The sequence below is a fragment of the Perca fluviatilis genome, chromosome 16 (genome assembly GCF_010015445.1).
Source record: "Perca fluviatilis chromosome 16, GENO_Pfluv_1.0, whole genome shotgun sequence".
Taxonomy (NCBI): Eukaryota; Metazoa; Chordata; class Actinopteri; order Perciformes; family Percidae; genus Perca; species Perca fluviatilis.
In genome coordinates this window covers 13,315,151-13,333,642 of record NC_053127.1, presented here as the reverse complement: position 1 = coordinate 13,333,642, position 18,492 = coordinate 13,315,151, and the positions used below count along the sequence as shown (strand labels likewise).

The window sequence follows — 18,492 nt, the reverse complement described above, 5'->3', positions numbered from 1 at the left end:
TGAAAACATTCACCACCATGTTCATCGTGACAGGACTGCAGATGGCATACAGAGTTTGGCTCAAATCCAGAGCTAATTAGTGGGATGTGATTTTTACCAAAGCATAAGCAGGAATCTGATCTTCAGCTGCTGTGTTGGAAAGCTTGCCATACGATGACACACATATACATATATATATATATATACACACACATACATACATATATATATATATATACATACATATATATATATATATACATATAATTAATATATACACATATATATATATATATATATATATATATATATACATATATATATATATATATATATATATATATATACATACATATACAATATACATATATATATATACATATATATATACACATATATACATATATACATACATTATATATAATAATATATACATACATATATACACATATACATATATATGAATATATATATATATATATACATATATAATATATAATAATACACATATATATATACATATATATATACACACATATATATACACATATATATACACATACATACACACATATACACACACATACATACACATATACAATATACAATAACATACATATATACATATATACATACACACATTACACATAGCATATACATATATGTATGTGTGTGTGTGTATATATATATATATATACACATACATACATATATATATATATATATATATATACATACATATATATATGTATTATACATGCGTGAGAGTATGTTACGTTTGTTATATATATTTTTTCGTTATACTATGTATGTATATAATAATAATATAGTTGTTGATGTATACGTATGTGATATGTTAATATATTGTATATTGTATTTTATATGCGTAATATAATGCTAATTAGCACGTATACCTATGTATTGGTCTTATCGTAGTATGTACTATGCATGCTATTGTATGTTAATTGTTGATGTTTTTGTCGTAATAATATAATATTAATATGTATTCCGTTTATATAGTTTCTATATATGCATGGTTTATTTCTATAATATATATAATATGCGTTTATGTATATATCAACTATGTATATTTTGTATGTGTTACCCCACCCCTGTATTATGTATGTGTATGTAATGCGCACTTTTCATATATATATACTTTTTATTTATGTTGTACTATGTTAATATATGTGTATAGTATAATAATATGGTATATTACACACGTATATAATAATGTATTTGTCATATATATCTATATGTATGTGTATATTATTTATACTTTTTTATGTATATGTGTATGTATACAATATAATATAGCTATGTGTATTTTACTATAATAATATAACTATATGTATGTCTATGTAATAATGCATACTGTATATACACCATATACAAAAAATATATATAATAGTTATATATTATGTATGTTAATAATAATGGTAATATACTATGTGTAATATGCATATGTATATATACATCATGTATATATATGGCTCATATACATATACTATGTATAATAATATGTAATATGCGTAATAATACGTAATAATATGTAATACGTATATAATATATGCATATGTATATATGCATAATAATATATACATATATAATACAATATGTATATGTATATATAATATGTATACTTTCTTTCCACACATATATATATATAATAATAATATTATATATATGTATATTATATTATATATTCCTATCATATAATATATATATATATATATATATATATATATATATATTTTCAGTTTCGCCATTTTTATTTATCAGTTGAACCTTAAAAAGGTACCCCGCACCCCGATGGAGCAATGCTTTTTATGAGTGGGCTCCCCATGCTGTTTGTGTTGTGCACTAGATTGCGACATATTGCTTTCCAAACCCAACCTGTGTCTGAGAGAGTAGTAACTGAGTTGGACCCACACCTGACAGGCATTCTGTTTTTTTTATGTCCTGACCAGGGGTCAATGCATGAACTTTATAAGTGAAGCCAAAACATCTTGATCGCCCCCTGGTGGCTGGCTGCAGTATAGGTCACAAATCCCTCCCCATCCATGTTAGCAGATAGAACATTATCCAAACTAACCTGATGCAGTTAATGTAAGCTGAAGCACTGAATTTGTGTTACATGAATATTTACTGCCTGAAATAGCCTAGCCTATGTGCTTAAAAAACAAACCCCAGCATTGAACAAGAAGTAGCCCAACACAGACAGTAGGTCAATCATTTTTATATTTCACTATATTTTCACTAAAAAGAACATCATATCAAGGCCAAACCCAGCCCAAATCCGAATATCATTTGTAAAAAACTGCAAAGGCAGTGAAGAAGACTGTTAGCGTGAACGTAAACAATGCACAATTTAAAACATAAAAAATCTGTTAATGTAACTTCTCAATCGGGGCACCTTTAACTGTTAACTCCTCATCCAGCCATTTTTAGCTTTCATTTTTGCCTCTTCCTTGCATGTCTCAACCAAACCATGCAACTACTGTATAATCAGGATATGCTCACAAAGTCATTTGCACAAAACCTGAAGGCTGCTTCTCTTTAATAACACAAAATCACTGCTTACAGGGATGTAATGCAGGATAGAACAACCATAACTTAGTGTACCATTATGTATATTGTTCATAATAGAGTTTCCCAAAAAAACCTGCTGTTTCACAGATCAGATTCAGAATGAACTAATTAATAATTAGAATTCCAATGTGTGGTTACATACAAACACTATGGTCAAGTGTGTAATAAAGACAACTTTGAGCATCAGGGCAGTGTAGAGTTCATCATTCATCAAGTGACCCGGTCTCGCACTCATCCATGTGTCCTTGACCTCCAGAGCTGCTGCTCTTTAAGGCTCCGACATACCAACCCGATTATCGGCCATCGGACAGTCTGGCGAGGTCAGCAGCGGTAGCATGTTAGCACTGACAAACCTAAGTTAGTACGGTCGGAGAACTCAAGTTGCAATCAAGTTTTTGAACTCTTCATTTGCCAGCACTGCCACAAAACATGCTTTAAAAAGCTACAACAGCTCATATAGCATTCTCCAGAAGCCCCACCTCCGTCTACCATTCACCTGTACAACCCTGTCTCCTAGAAATTACATTTATATAGTAAATTATACTAAATTTGTATAGTAAGTTTTTGAATATTAAATTATGCTGTGCTGGCAAACAATCAGTGCCTGGATTAAGTTCACAGGTATATTTTTTTAAGTAAACAAAGTGTTTATGTGTAGCACCAGAGTCGTGGAGAGGTTGGTTGTATTCCTGTTCAGTGTCAACATTTTTATGAATTGCTATAATAATTACAGACATTTCCTCATTAAGTTGATAGAGAATGTAATCTTTCACTGGCTCGTCCTCCTTGTTGAGCTTGCTTGCAGCAAGTAAATAGGTCAGAACCAGTATTAAATACAGTTTTCACATACAAAACACTGAAAATCAATTTACAGAGAATTCATATGGATAGTTTGCATATAGTCCTAAAAAATGTTTAAACTTTCCTTTTATGTATAGCAAACACTTTGCCATATTATTGTCATTTATGTTACTTCACCACATCACCTAATGTTTGTAAATATGTTTTCTGTACTATTATATCTACTCAGCTTTTAATTATTTCCATCACCATAACAACATAATGTAAATGGTAAAGAACGCTGAACCCTGATGCCAGTTCTGTGGTTAGATATCTTCTCCCAATATTAGCTCCTGCCCAGCGTGTGTCCTCTTCATTATTCTTCATTATGTGTCTCAGTTTACTTCTCCATCCTGAGTACTTAAGCCGAAGTGAGCGCTCTCACGTTACGCTGAGAGAACAGGAATGAGAGTCAGCAGATGAATGCCAACCACTGGATTAAAAATGACAATCATGTTAGAGCTGGGACCAGCATCTGAAGTGAGTGCTGGTGATCATTAAACCATGTGGTTAGTTAGGATACTGGTATCCCCTCAGTGTCGGCCTATATCACCTACAAAAGTAATACACACATTGTAAAATGTGTGTTTTCATTCAGTTGACGAAGTGACAGCTAATCAGTTTACAGCTATATTGCGTTTTCTTTTTTTAATTCTATCACAGCAGAAGTGGAAGTTATTAAATTACATTTACTCTTGTTACTGTAACAAAGTCAGTTTTTTTGTGTACTTACATATTTTTAATCTTAAGTATATTTATATTTTGAAAATTGATAATCGGTTGCATGTAAAAGGCTGCCAATGTCCGTCTAAAGACACTCCGTCACTTAATTTTTTTAAAAAGGTGTTAATTGAACAGTTCTATCTTATAACATTATCATCATTAACTGACCTACTTTTTACTTTTACTTTTGCTTCAGTAAAATATTGTAGAACTCTTTTCATCCCTGTTACTCAGTATTTGTTTTGGGTATTTACACTTTTTCTCCCTCTCACAAACGCACATGTTGTAAATAATCATATCTGAAGGACTTTGTGTGTGTGTGTGTGTGTGTGTGTGTGCATCTGCCATTCTCACAAAGCCACCTCACTATAAACAATTGGCTCCTTTCTCAACGAGGCTACATCTGCCAGCTATTGCTGGTGTAGTTGCTAGCATTGGTTGTGTACGCAGTGTGATGAGTGAGGGGCCTTCAAATGATGAATTTGCAGAAGAAACAAGCCAATCAGCTGCCAGATACTGTGTATCTGTGTAACTGTGTGTCACATATTACTGGCAACTGGAAGTATGGAAGTGGCAAAGCTTTCCCAATTGTTTGTGCTCACCGGGATTACAGACTGAGTATGTGTGACTGGAATTTACAAGCAAGGCTTTTCTGAAAGGTATACTTTTCAGAAAGGAAAAACTTTCTGAAAGGAACATTTTTATGACTGTACTTGTTTTATGATATGCACATAAATAATATATATTGGTCACATCAGTATTTCACATTTTATCAATACAAATACATGTGTACAATAAAACCACCAATGTTGGTGATATTTAGGGGCAGAGCACGGGAGGGGGGGGGAGGAGGAGGGGGCGAGGGGTGGCCAGGGGGAGGGGTCTTCTGGCATCTGATATTGGTAGTCTTTGTTAAGACGGAGAAATTACTGGGCAGATGAGGAATGGAGGGGGCCCTCAAATAAAAATGTATCAGACAACTATGTAACAACACACTTGACAGCCAATGGAAAGGTAAAATCGTCAAATCTGCTAGTATGGTCTATTAGGGCAATGATGTTTAACCTGGGGGTCAGGACAAAATCAGACGGGGGTCAGGACAAAATCAGAGGGGTCGCAAAATTATCGACATGACAGAAAGAAGAAAAACATACTTTTGCTCCACAAATATTTATTATTGTAAACTTTCCTCTGCTGTTTTTCTCTGAAAACAGTTGCTTAATGCGGCTGGAAACAATGCTGTGAGAGCGGTGAGAGTGAACCAAAACAGAAAAGTTGCGGACAAGAAACCCAGAACAACTGTAGAGCTGAAGGGAACCGAAGAGTCGGGTGACCATTTTCTGTGGGTTATTCACTTAGCGACCCCCCCCCGGGTTAACACATCAATGCATGTATCAAAGTAAATCCCTTTGTCTTTCTTGTTGTGTGTATATGTTTCATGCCAGACAAATTGAAAGAGTAGTACTCAAGAAAATAAACACACAGTGTCTACACACACAAGACACACATGCAGACATATAATAAGCAGCAGGCTGCTGTCATAACAGGAGTCAAGAGCGCAATAATGGATGGGAACAAATAGAGACAATTACTTAACAGCTTGTCAATTCAATTAGCCTACTGTTTTAATGGCTTAATCACAGCCATCCCAATCCTTGTCTCTCTCATTTGCCTGTCTCATTTCCTTCCTCTGCTTCTCCTCCCCTTTTTTCTATTTGAAGAAGATGACAAGAGTGAGGAGGACGGAGGAATAAATCAAGCAGTGCCTCCCGAGAAGCTATAAATGAAGGGGGAGGAAGGCATAGAGAGGAATGAAGGACAGAAAGAAGTACAGAAAGTGAGGGAAGAAGATTTGAGATTTGAGAAGAATAGAGATGGATGAATGAAGGAGGAAGAAGAATGGAAGACAGAGCGAGGGAAAGGAAAGAATGAAATGGAGGAAGAAGGTAGTACCAGCAATTAGTCCCTAACAAAATAAAAAATATTGTATTGGAAAAGGGTACATACAGAAAAGGAAGGCCAATGTGGATAGACAGGCGAAGGGATAGAAAAAGAACCAAAGCATGGCTTTGGTTGTATAAGGACAGGTTGTGCAACACATTCTCACTCCCATCGCGTAAAATATGGACGCTTGGTCAGGTGCCTTTGGCGTTGTTATTGACGCTAAAAGTCTCTTTTAGCGTAATATCTAAACACGCTTTATCTAAACGTGCTTGGTCGGGACTATTGTTATGTGTCACTTTTGATGCAGTTAGGTTAAGGAAAAGATGGTGGGTGGGCTTACAAAATGTACGTTTCCGTAACACACATGACAGTTGGGTCTAGGACCAGAAGAACGGGACAGTTGGGTTTAGGAAATGTGACGCACGGGACACAAACCCCAGTCTCCTGGGTGAAAGTCCTGTGTTTGACCTATCTACCACCCCAACCAACCTTCCTATGCGGAATTTCGGGCGTTGATACTAGTCGCTACCGTTGTCGTTCTTAATACTACGTCATCTTCAAGCGCTGCGTAGCTGCTGCTCTGCCCGGCAAGTTCTACACACACACCGAATGGTGCTTTTTGCGCCACATCTGACGCTGACAGCCACTGCCCAAGCGTCCAAATTTTACGAGAACGGGTTTATAAGGAATATAGGTAGGAAAGTTGGAAGAATAAGAGAGATAAAAGAAAAAGTGTTTGGCATGGGGCAGCTGTTAGTGAGCAGTTAGGAAGGCAGACAGACAGTAAGACGAGGCTGGTGGCGGAAGACTGTCAACACCCCACTAGTCAGCTCTGCCTGGATGAGCAACTAAAGGGACATAACTCCCTCTACCCTCCTTCTGTCTTTCCCAAACACACACACACACACACACACACACACACACACACACACACACACACACACACACACACACACACACACACACACACACACACACACACACACACACACACACACACACACACACACACACAGTGGGGTTTTTAAAATAAAAAAATAAAAACACCTGCAGACATTCAGATGTGTCATGAGCACATGTATACCCATGCTTATACCTGTCAGGGTAAAGAACTTTTTTCTACAGGGCATTTGTCCCAAGTTGATGCAATTCTTGCTGCATTTTGGGACTTTACAGCTGTAGCTTTAACGAAATTTATATAATGCTTTATTTATACAGCACCTGTATCCAAAAAAGGTGCTTTATAAATAACTACATGGCATTGGCCTGACTCTTGACAGTTCAGTGTCTTGCTCAAGGACACTTCTACATGTAGCCAGGAGGAGCCAGGGATTTAACCACCAAGCTTGCAATAAGTGGAAGCCCCCTCTATCCGATCGGATATAATATGGCACACACTGTATGTTCATTAAAAATATTTCCTCCTCACGTTGATGTTGCAGGTCATAACTCTCTTTGTACCCATGTTTCCTGTCTGCCTGCCACATACTAATAACTATCTGTGAACATCTATCTAATCTAATAAAAAATTGTAGAATATAAAAGGTTATTTCTAGGTTGCTAATACCCATGTAGAGTCACACATTCATGGCTAGCAACAAGGATGCATTTACAGCCACTACACACAGCGCACAGTCACAGCTGCTATCCCATGCTTCTCTCACCCAGCAGCCCCAGCAGGGTTTGACAACAGCAGACTGGAACACGGAAACATGCAGTTGCCTGGTGTTTCAATACCAGAGAGAGAGAGAGAGCACACACACACACACACACACACACACACACACACACACACACACACACACACACACACACACACACACACACACACACACACACACACACACACACACACACACACACACACACACACACACACTTTTCTCCAGCTTCCTTCCAGCAATTTCTCTTCTTTCGTTTATCCCCACAGTTACATCTTTATACCTGCTTGAGAGTCAGTCCCAACCTCTCCTATCGCCTTTTCTACCCTTGTTCTTTTCCTCTCTGTCTCCTTCTATTCTTGTTCTTTTTGCCTAAACGACCGCTCTACTTTACAATTCCCTTTGTTTTACTCCATATCCATGTTGGGCTGTTAGTGGTGGTCTAGAAGACAGAAAGTCATGCTTGTTATAAGTGTTGCCAGCGGCAGTGGGCAATATAATTGCTTTTCTTTTCGCTCCGATCCCATATACTTCCATCTTATACAATTATTTCAATACGTCCTTTGACAATTGTCAATGACTCCCAAAACGACACATATGACAGTTCTATTTACTGCTGCACTGTGGCCATTATAAACATGTGACAGATCATTTTAAACACGTAGTTAATGTTGTAAAACAGAACTAGTTACATTTAGCCAACAAAAATAGTAATGGTTGGTTAAACATCAGGGATTGGCTTTAAATTAGTCACATAAAACTACTGAAATGAGGATGTAACGTGACATAGGTAAGGTCCGTAAAACTGTTAGTTTCACAAAGTGACAGTTGATTTTTGGTTTCACACGGGACACGTACCCTGGTCTCCTGAGCTGAAAGTCCCGTTTGTTTGATTCATCCACCATCCTAACCTGCCTCCTTACGCAGAATTTGGCATTCTTGTACTTTGTCACTTCTCTTACTTGTTTGCCCTTGCGGTAATTACTTCAGTCACTAGAGGACACCACCCAACAAGAAACGTAATTATGGGTCATTATGAGCTGCTTGCACGATCGATCTATACAGTTGTTTTCTCATTCAGGCCGGTCTAAATTATTTGCACGTTTCCAATTATCACTGCTGCTTTTCTGCTAAAACTTTAACATTTGCATTATTTAATCAAATATACTTGCTGTTAATATTTCTACATGAGGATTGGTTCTCCAAATAAGTACCAGTATTTCTGCATTAACATCTCTTACATCTCTCATCTCTTTCTAGCAGCCCCTTCAAGTCCTGGAACCTGATCAAAAAACCTGGGAATTGTAGCGTTTGTCCTTAATGTTCCTGTAGGTCAATTTACTTCATAACCACAAACAAGATGCAATTGAGTTGACTAATGTCCTGCCATAATCACTGTTACATATAACCAGTTATTCTAATGAGGCCATTCATTGAGCTAAATACAGCATTAATTAGCAAATATTCTACGGGAGTGTGTGTGTGTGTCTTCACATGGCGTACATGGATATGTGATCTCCATATTTAAAAAGGCATCATTGTTTTTGTCTCATTTAATGTGCAGATTTATGTAGCAACATTCTCAAAGGTCTAATCAGCTATAATAGGTATGTTTTAGCAGATGATATTGTGTTACTGGCTTGTTTACAGAGTGGTTTCACACAGGAAGACACAAGGATGATGCTATGATGACACAATTCCCTGCAATCTACTGTTGTTGTGGGGGTTAAACTCACAAATAAATGCAGCAACAACATCATTAACTTACAACTGAACGTGCAGTCAGTTAGTGGGGGCTGGAAATTAAAAGGTTGAAGGAAATGCTGTAAGTTGAGTAACAAAAAAAAAAGGGACCCATCTGCTGAGATGCTCTTCCGCTGAGCTCGGAGCTCAGTTGTTTTGGTGGTCACCCAGATGTAGGGTTTTGGACTGTCTTTGCTCTTAACATGAATTCTCAAGAAGTACACAATATTTTAAAAATGCTTGTTGAATGCAATACAGTTTAATCAAGTTAGTAAGTTTAACAGTGTGATGAACTGTTTAAAAAAGGTAAAGGCAACAATGTTCTGATGTATACACTAATGTGAGGAAATAGGAAAGATGCACAGTGTTAAACTCCATACATATTTCTTTTTTTTTTATAATTTTGGATACTTCTTTGCTTCACCACCAGCATCGGGTCTCAACCACTGAAGAAGGTCAAATAAGTGATTCCCTTAGCATTGGAAATTCCCTCACATTGACAAAAAAAATAGTGTAACACCCTGCACTGCAAGTGAGCACCCAGTCCCTGAGGCTGGAACACAAGGTGGCTCTAATAAGCAATAACACATTAATGCCTCCATTTTAAGCCACTGTCTGAACAGATTTAAAGGCTGCCATTTAGCTGGCTGCCTTTAATATACCTGTCCTTATGAAGCTAATTCCTGGCTCCATTCCTGCCTCCGACCTGCCTCAGGTGACTGCCTTTGTACAGCTCAGAAAATGTCCACCCCCTCTCACTGTGTATTTTTCTTATTAACATCTGTTGGTCACCAGTTGAAAGTGATGCTGGCACTGCACATGATGCCACCACAACAGCTGCCGTGTTGAAGTGGAAACCAGAAGTAGTCAAAATCTCAGGGGGAGTGGCGTGCCCTCTAGCTGACACCAACTTCTCTGGAGTGGCTTTTTACAGATCTCCTAGCAACCACAGCTGGCATCATAATGGAGGTCATGTGGAGAACTGGAGTTCACTAATGGCTAAACACAGAGATGTCTCCAAAGCACTTCATGGCATGAGGGTAGAGGTGGAGTTACTTTTAGATTTATTTATTAAACAAAAAAAGTCATGTTTTTCACCCGTTTTTTGATATATGAAAAAGATGGATTTCCTTTCTGATCTTGTTTTCTTAGATTCAGAAGAAGATTTTGGATGTCATTCATACAACAATGTTATTGAGCGATATAAAACCCCAGATTACATCAAATGTCAACTGATGTTTTTAAAGTTCTTGCTTTCTGCAATGTCTGCACATGAAAACTTAGGTAAGACGGTGGTTTTGGTCAATAAAAATGTTAATGTCAATTGCACATCTGTGCAGAATGCAAACTCCATTCTTCTGTACATATACATGTAGGTCACACTACTACCGTGAGGTACAGAATTGTCCAATACGGACATAGTTCCTAGGAATATTTCTGTCTTTTATTTGACACTTGTTATGTGCCGGCATTTAAACCGTTGACAGTAGAAAATAACTGAAATAAACTTGGTGTAACGTAACTTGATGATGTGTGCATTATCTGCAGGAACCCACGCAACTTCTAGGCAAGACCAGCCCTTCAATAGCATTCACACACTACTATTGGCCAGGCGTCCATGCTAACGCAAGGTAACGTAACCCGATTTGTTCAGGTCCTATCCCCTGACCGATCGGCTATCCTAACCTTAACCACTCAAGGTCAATGCCTAACCCCAACCAATCGAGCTGCTTCATAGGGCGGGTCTTGCCTTGAAGTTACGTGGGAGCCATAATAACGCCTCACTGAGGGGTCATTTTGGATACAATTCTTTCTTCTCGTGGAGCTTCAAATTTGGTTTATTTCTTCATTTTGTTTCTTTGGTTTGATAAGTGTTTCACAAAAGGATTTTCTCTTTTTAATGAAACACTCAAGCTGATATAGAGCTTAATAACTTTCATTGTGTCCAGAATTGTGAATACTATCAGCTGATATCATGTCACATGAAAATACACTTCTCCTATTTTTCATTGTTTTCTTTGTGTGTGTGGATAATCTGCATTATCCTTGTTATCTAATGCTATCCTGCATCATTCCGTAGCATATTTACATCTCCTTGACCATCCCGCTATTTTCAGTTTCCTCTCTCCTTTTAATCCTTCTGACAAGAACTCACTTAACATATAACATAGCATCTGTGAGCCATGCAGCTGGCCCTTAAATTGCTTCTTAACAGGACTGCAAAGCGACCGTTAGGTCAACGGCACCCAGATCAGTGAAAAAAAAGAGTAGAAACGCATATAGACACATATGAGGACTTGCGGCTCGATGAGAACCATTACGTAATGGCAGCTACACACTACGACTTTCAAAGTGGTCAGATTGCTATCCCATTACACGACTGTCTCTTATAATGGGGTATAGTGAAGTTACTGTGGTTTGCACATTACCAGAGTGATATATAGCGATCGTTGCTCACAGGAGCAAGCGCTTATTTGCCTCAGATCTGGGGCTTTTGTCTGCGATTTCCAAAAAACTGCTGGGGTGGAAAATCAGGGCTAAAATCATATGGTGTAAACTTGCTTAAGTGTTAGGAAATGAGAGGAAATTGGAATATTTTTGCATTAACTATTTTCCTTTGCGGTAAATTGTAATTAAGAATGACCAGTTGCCATACAAACAGCACTACCAGTCTGACAAAGCAAGTGAACTGCTGAATGAACTGAAGAAACAAATCACAAACATGTGTTCTTGGTTTTTTCCCCCAAATGGGGAACACTACCTTAATGCCAAACCAATTAAGTTCAAATTTGACTTCTACAGAGAACTGAAGTCGTGGAGTCAAGTCCAGGCTCTGCCTCTGTTACACTACGCTTCAAAAGCAATATCTTATTCAGCATTTTTTTTCATGCATCTTTCTAAGGAAATAAAGTGCATTCCTGGGTTTACTTTCCATATTTGCTTTTCCATATTCAAATTGGTATCCACTACAGCACTTGCTTTTACAAACTGGAACATTTGTGAAATAAACAAATTGAAATGTTACTTTGTGATGAGTGGTAGCGTGGGTACTTACGTCATTGTAACTTTGTTTCATTCATATCCATATTCCTCACCAACGCTCTCTTTTAAAGTCACTTTTTCTTAAATCTTCAGCATTCATGTATGAGCTATAGCCACGTTAAAGTAATTGCAGAACTGTTATTATATAGATTCTTTGCACAAATCTGCACTGGAAGGCCAACACAATACATTTCACCCATCACTATATTACCGATTACACCTTTGTTCCCTTTTTAAGAGCGTCATGGTAGAATCCCGAGACAGATAGGTATTAGTTAAAATTGCCTTCAAGTCTCTGCAAACCTATACAGGTGTATTCACTTTCTCTGCCTGATTAGACCTCTCTTTTTTTCCTTTTTTTCAATTCTTTATTGTACAAAAAGTTCATATACAAAAGGTACACAGAAAAATGGAATAGACATTAGAAAACAGGAACAAAAGAAAAGACAATTAAAAAAAAATACATTTGCATTTTATAATGCCAGAGCATGTGTATCATTTCATATTATATTAATTTGATAACTTAGGTCTTAATGTTTTGTTTTGTTTTTTAATATTAATTATATTAATATTAAAAACAACTATATTGCTGAAATAATAAAGTTCAGGAAAGTTTGCTTGGTTCTGGACTATTTTTTCTTATGGATATGGAAATGAAAAAAAATAAAAATAGTTATTTTCAATCTTATCTTGACAAAAATATAGCATCACATCAAACATATTTATTTCAATATTTATCTTAAGTTTCTTTTTTAGAAATGTGTCTACCTCCATCCAGAACATTCTTGTATATACAGTGAAAAAAATAGATGGGAAATACTCCCTTCTTTTACTCTACAGACATCACACATATAATCGATATTTAGTTTGAATCCTGATTAGACCTCTCTGCTCAGGCTGAAGATGAGTTACATGATGTCACCACTGTGTTTGTGAAATGTTTGATTGTGTGCTTGGTGACATACAGGGACTATTCCAACAAGTCCTCCAAACCCTACCACATAGGTTGTCTGTTCCTTCCCCTTTCATATGACCCATAGTAGCATTTCATAAATTAGCGCCCCTAGCAGTGGCAGGACATACAACGCACAGGAGAGGCCAGTCTCGACTATTCACAGGGCAAGTCAGGGAACTACTGTAGCTACTAACGCTAGCACATGCTAGTGTTAGTAGCTCCTCAAGCTTCTATTTACGCTGTACTGTGACATTTACTTCTCCTGGCATTTCGTTTTCAGGTTTGTACATAATTTCATTGAACAAAGAGTCTCCGCACTAAAGTGACAATTCACATAATTGTAAACATTGACTCCTGCAAACTATTCCTCTGTTGAGGAGTATACGGTAGTTTATACTCTGACAGAGGAAGCTACCCCAAAGTTGATGGGACAACAGAACTAATTGTAATCCAAGTTTTTTCAATAGATAAACAACATAATTGATGATGACCATTAATAAATCAGCAGAGACACATCAGCTATCTGCACATAACAAAACTTGGTTTCTGTAGAGAACCAGAAATGATGATTTGGTGTTAACAAGACCAACAGCTAATTTAAACACAAGTGTAGTCCGAACACAGCTGATATTTAAACACGTACTTCTGCTGGCAAATGAGTTAATTAGTTCATTTTAAAGTATCATTAAAATAATGATTCTTTTGGAATCCACCACTACTAAGATGTGAACTAATGGCGAGTGAGGGAATAGTGTTAGCAGGCACTTCCTCTATGGGCTGTGGATGAAATGAGAAAGCTGGACAGAATAATAACAGTGATGTTAGAGCTGTGCTACACTAAGGGTCAGAGAGTAAGTAATTACTTGGAGAGGGAATAATCTCATTATTAAAAAATCTTAGTCATTGTAAAATCTCAGTCAGGTCTTAAAAAAATTGTAAATTACTTGTTAAATACTGCAAAAGGTTATAAGGGAAAAAAGAAGAATGTAAGATTAGGAACAGTGATATAATGACAATGGTGATTCGAAATTACAGTCTATTTAATGCCTGGAGCAGCTGTCTGAGACTGGGAGCAGATTACCGAAACATTAACATCTTTCTAGAAGCAATTTATCTTACAGCACAAGTTAAGAATACATTGTGATTAAGGCTGCAGTCAGACATGCAATCAGGGACGGTGCAGAAGTGAGTTGCCTCGACTCAATTCCAATATATTCTGATATGTGGTAATTAAGGACGCAAAGATAAATGGGATGTTTGGAGGACTAAATGTGCACCACAGCATTAACAGAAAATATCTTTTTTGCAACATCCCAGCGTGCTGCTGTGTGTTGTAATGCTGTGGTGTGTTTGGTGTGTGTGGTATTTTATCAGTCGCAGCAGGTCAGACAGTGACTCCTCAGATCTGATTTGCTTTGACCCTGAGTGTCCAGGCTTCCCTTCAGAGAGACACTGGCCCTCATTTATCAACCTAACGCAGAAACCAGCGCAGATATGAGCGCAGAAATCGTCTTACGACAGGCTTCACGTGTGATTCATGAAACGTTCGTATCACACCAATCAGAGCGTAAGAATGGTCGTACATTGATAAATGCAGCGGCTGGAAACGATCGTAATTTAAATATCACGCCCCAATATATTCACCGCAATATAGCACCGCAAGGCCACACTGACTCGGAAACTCGCGTACACAAGTTCAGACCAGACGTGAGATTTTATTGCAGCCTACGCTCACGTTCAAATTGATAAATGCCGAGCTTTACATAGGAATCGGCGTACGCCCGTCCTACGCCTGTTTTAGGTCGTACGCACGTTTCATAAATGAGGGCTATTGGCCATTGGCCCTCATTTATCATTCTTGCGTAGAAACGGGCGTATATGTTGGCGTAAGATTATGCTTACACTCCTCTCACCGCCCAAGCTGTGCGTACCTTTGAAATCCAGGTGTACGCAATACCTGCCCTTGATAAATGCCGCAGCTAAAAACAATCGTCATTAGAATAACACGCCCCAATATATTCTCGGTTTTGAGGCCTCGCCCCTACAATTTACGACATGGCGAGTAATCCGGCCGAGAAGCGGCACTTTTCAGAGGTGGAGATTGAAACCCTCTCGGTGTTGGTGTGGCCGGGAATCTAAATCTAGATTAATTTAAAATTAACAGACTTCCAATCTGTTACAAAAACGGTGTCATTTGGGGGAGTTTGCCTTTCTGCGGTGTTTCTTCCTTTCGTTGAAGCAAAGGCTAGAAATAAAAAACGAAGCAGCCGACAGAGGTTCATTACAGCACAGGGAACCAATTGGCCACACTATCGTTTTTCCGATAGAGTCTGCTAACAGCTGCTTTAGGTGATTATAGATTTATCCATCTCTGCTTCCTCTTCACACATCACAGACTCTTGCTAAATGTTTCCCTTTGGGGATGAATTGAGAGAGCTTGATAAATTGTGCTCATGTGTGCGAGGCTTTCAACTGATCTCTGTGAGCAGGCCACTGAGAGTCACTGGGGCATTTCCATTGTTTTTTTCCAATATGTTTATGTCAATCCCGTTTTTTTTATTTTAATATTTTTGATGTAGCATCTTCTAAACTAGGTAGTTCCATGAAGATTAAATATTTCGTTTTCAACTGAGACATGGCAAAGAGCATTCACAAACATAAAAGCTGCTGCCAAAAACCTAAATAATGAACAAAACTAAACGGCACATAAAAGGCCACTGTAAGAATAGAGAGCTTAAAGCAGCATTAATCATTTTATTAACAAATGACTTATGTGAAATGTGTCCCCTCTGCAGTTCCCTTCAGCAGTACAGAATGTTGTGCATCTTTAAGAATGATTACATTTTGAAATGAGACATGAAATATCAAAATATCAGGATTTATACAAACGGTATCTAGAAAAAAGTCAAATTGAGTCATGGGTTTGGTTCCAACTGTTTTAAACAAGAGTGAAGAAAGCGCTCCATTCCCTTAAAGCTAGTGACCACTGACTGTTAAATATTTTAAACGTACAATCATCTCTTATGTTACTATTTTGAATGATAATTAAGGGTAATAACTTTCACTTTAATTCCAAAACCCAAGTGAAATAATGAAAACCTCATTTTAGAATTCACACCCTTCATTCTGTCTTTGAATTTTTTTTCCTGCAGCAGAAAGACTCAACCCTCCTTCTGCTCCCACACTGCCGTCGCCTCCATTATGAAAATTACCCCACCTCCTCCGCCTCTACTTACCCCTGTCTCCCCCACTTTTCTCCCCACGCTGCTGGCTGCCACGACACCTCTCTCATAATTCCTCCTGCTATATGGCTGCTGTCAGGTGATGAAATGGTTTCCTTGACCAGAGCGGGGGCCTGGCAGTTGTTTTAATGTTTGAGTTTTAGCAGAGCGATAAAGCATCGCTGGCTAACCCCGTTTGACAGAGAGCGATATCTAATAGGCCTGTCGCTCTCGTGCCAAATCGCTTGCTGCATTTCAATTAAGGGCTCTTCGGGGGCGAAAAAGGCAATATCAGACATGGAGTGTGTGCAAAGTGGTATAAATGTGTGCATGCACATATTGTTACTTCAATGTTTTGACCTGGCACAGAATGATGTAAGTGCAAAGTTTGACACTAGAATGTTGTGACAAAAAAAACTTTTTCCTTGAACAAGAAGTAACCTCACCTATCGAACAGTGACCACATATTCAGTTTTCTTTTGGTTGCCATGCTTCTTTGTGTCCTATTTTTTTCGATTTCCAGTTTGTTACTGAGCCTGTACTTGGTTAGGATCTGTTTTTGCATTCTATTTCTGACAGCAGAGAGATAATCTGCTAATTCATAATCTCTTTTTAGGGTTAGATAACAACACTCCAATCTACTTTGGCTTTTAGTTTCTTATAATTTGCTTTAATCTGATTGGTGTTTGGAGAGCAGTGTTGTTGTGAGGCTGTTAGCCTCAGTACCAACCATTGACTGTAAAATGTACCAACTGACATAGGGGACCCTAATCTGGGCTCAGCTCTTGAGTTTGGAGGGTTTTGGAGAGGAGTGTGTCTTGTGGGCTGGATTTTCAGATGTTAATTATCAGTATGTGCCTAATTCTGCTCTACATGCAGTTGTTGTTGTGTTTCTGTGTACTATAAAATGTATCTGCAGAATTCGACCCACAGAATGTAAAGATTCTGTGGGTCTTTCTCTCTCTGTGCTTCTCTTTCTTTTCTCTCTCTCAACCTCACTTCACAGTTTTTCTCTCTTTTCTCCTGCTCCAGAAACGCTTTATTCTCTGTACCTTCTGTTCTATTGAACAGCGACGGTGCCCTCATCAAAGTGAAGCAAAAGGGCGAGGAAAGGTTTCAGCACGCTGTACAAAGAAGTGTGTGTGTGTGTGTGTGTGTGTGTGTGTGTGTGTGTGTGTGTGTGTGTGTGTGTGTGTGTGTGTGTGTGTGTGTGTGTGTGTGAGATTGAGACTCCCTTTGTTTCCTTTACATGTCTCAGCCTCATTTCTAATCATAATAAGCTTCATGTGAACAAAACTGTTCTCAACATATTTTTCTCAACAAACATGCAACACAATCAATACCATGGCAAAACAAACAAATACCAGCAGTCAGAATAAAGCAAGCTACACAGGTAACAGTTGGAAAAGGACACAAACCGTGTGATATTTGTTTTTGCTTATGATTATTATACTTTACATTGATGTAGCAACGATTTATAGATAATAAAATACCTCTGAGCATCTAATAACATACAAGATGGATTGGATGAAAGCATTATGGGCAGTGTGTCAGTGGGAGCAATGCCTTTCTTGAGTTATGGAAGACATTTGTTGTTACTGTTACGGTTACAAATGTTCACTTGAAAGTGGGGTCAGTTGGTCTTATGTCAGGGTTGATGCAGCTTGAGGTTTAACCTTTACATACAGTTTTCTTTATTTTAATAGGCATTAACTCTGTGTGCCTCTATCTTGTTTGTTTACTTATTAATTCCCCTTGCCTTTCACATTTATTGGAAGGTGTGATGGGAGTG

General features: G+C 37.9%; 1 long non-coding RNA gene across 1 annotated transcript in view; it reads right to left on the bottom strand.

Annotated features, from left to right (window-relative positions):
• LOC120544692 overlaps positions 1–12,701 on the bottom strand; it is a 66,149-nt gene extending 53,448 nt beyond the window's left edge. The window contains exon 1 of the long non-coding RNA XR_005636538.1: positions 12,538–12,701. This is a non-coding gene — a long non-coding RNA (uncharacterized LOC120544692). The remainder of the gene's footprint in view (positions 1–12,537) is intronic.
• Positions 12,702–18,492: the final 5,791 nt, after the last annotated feature.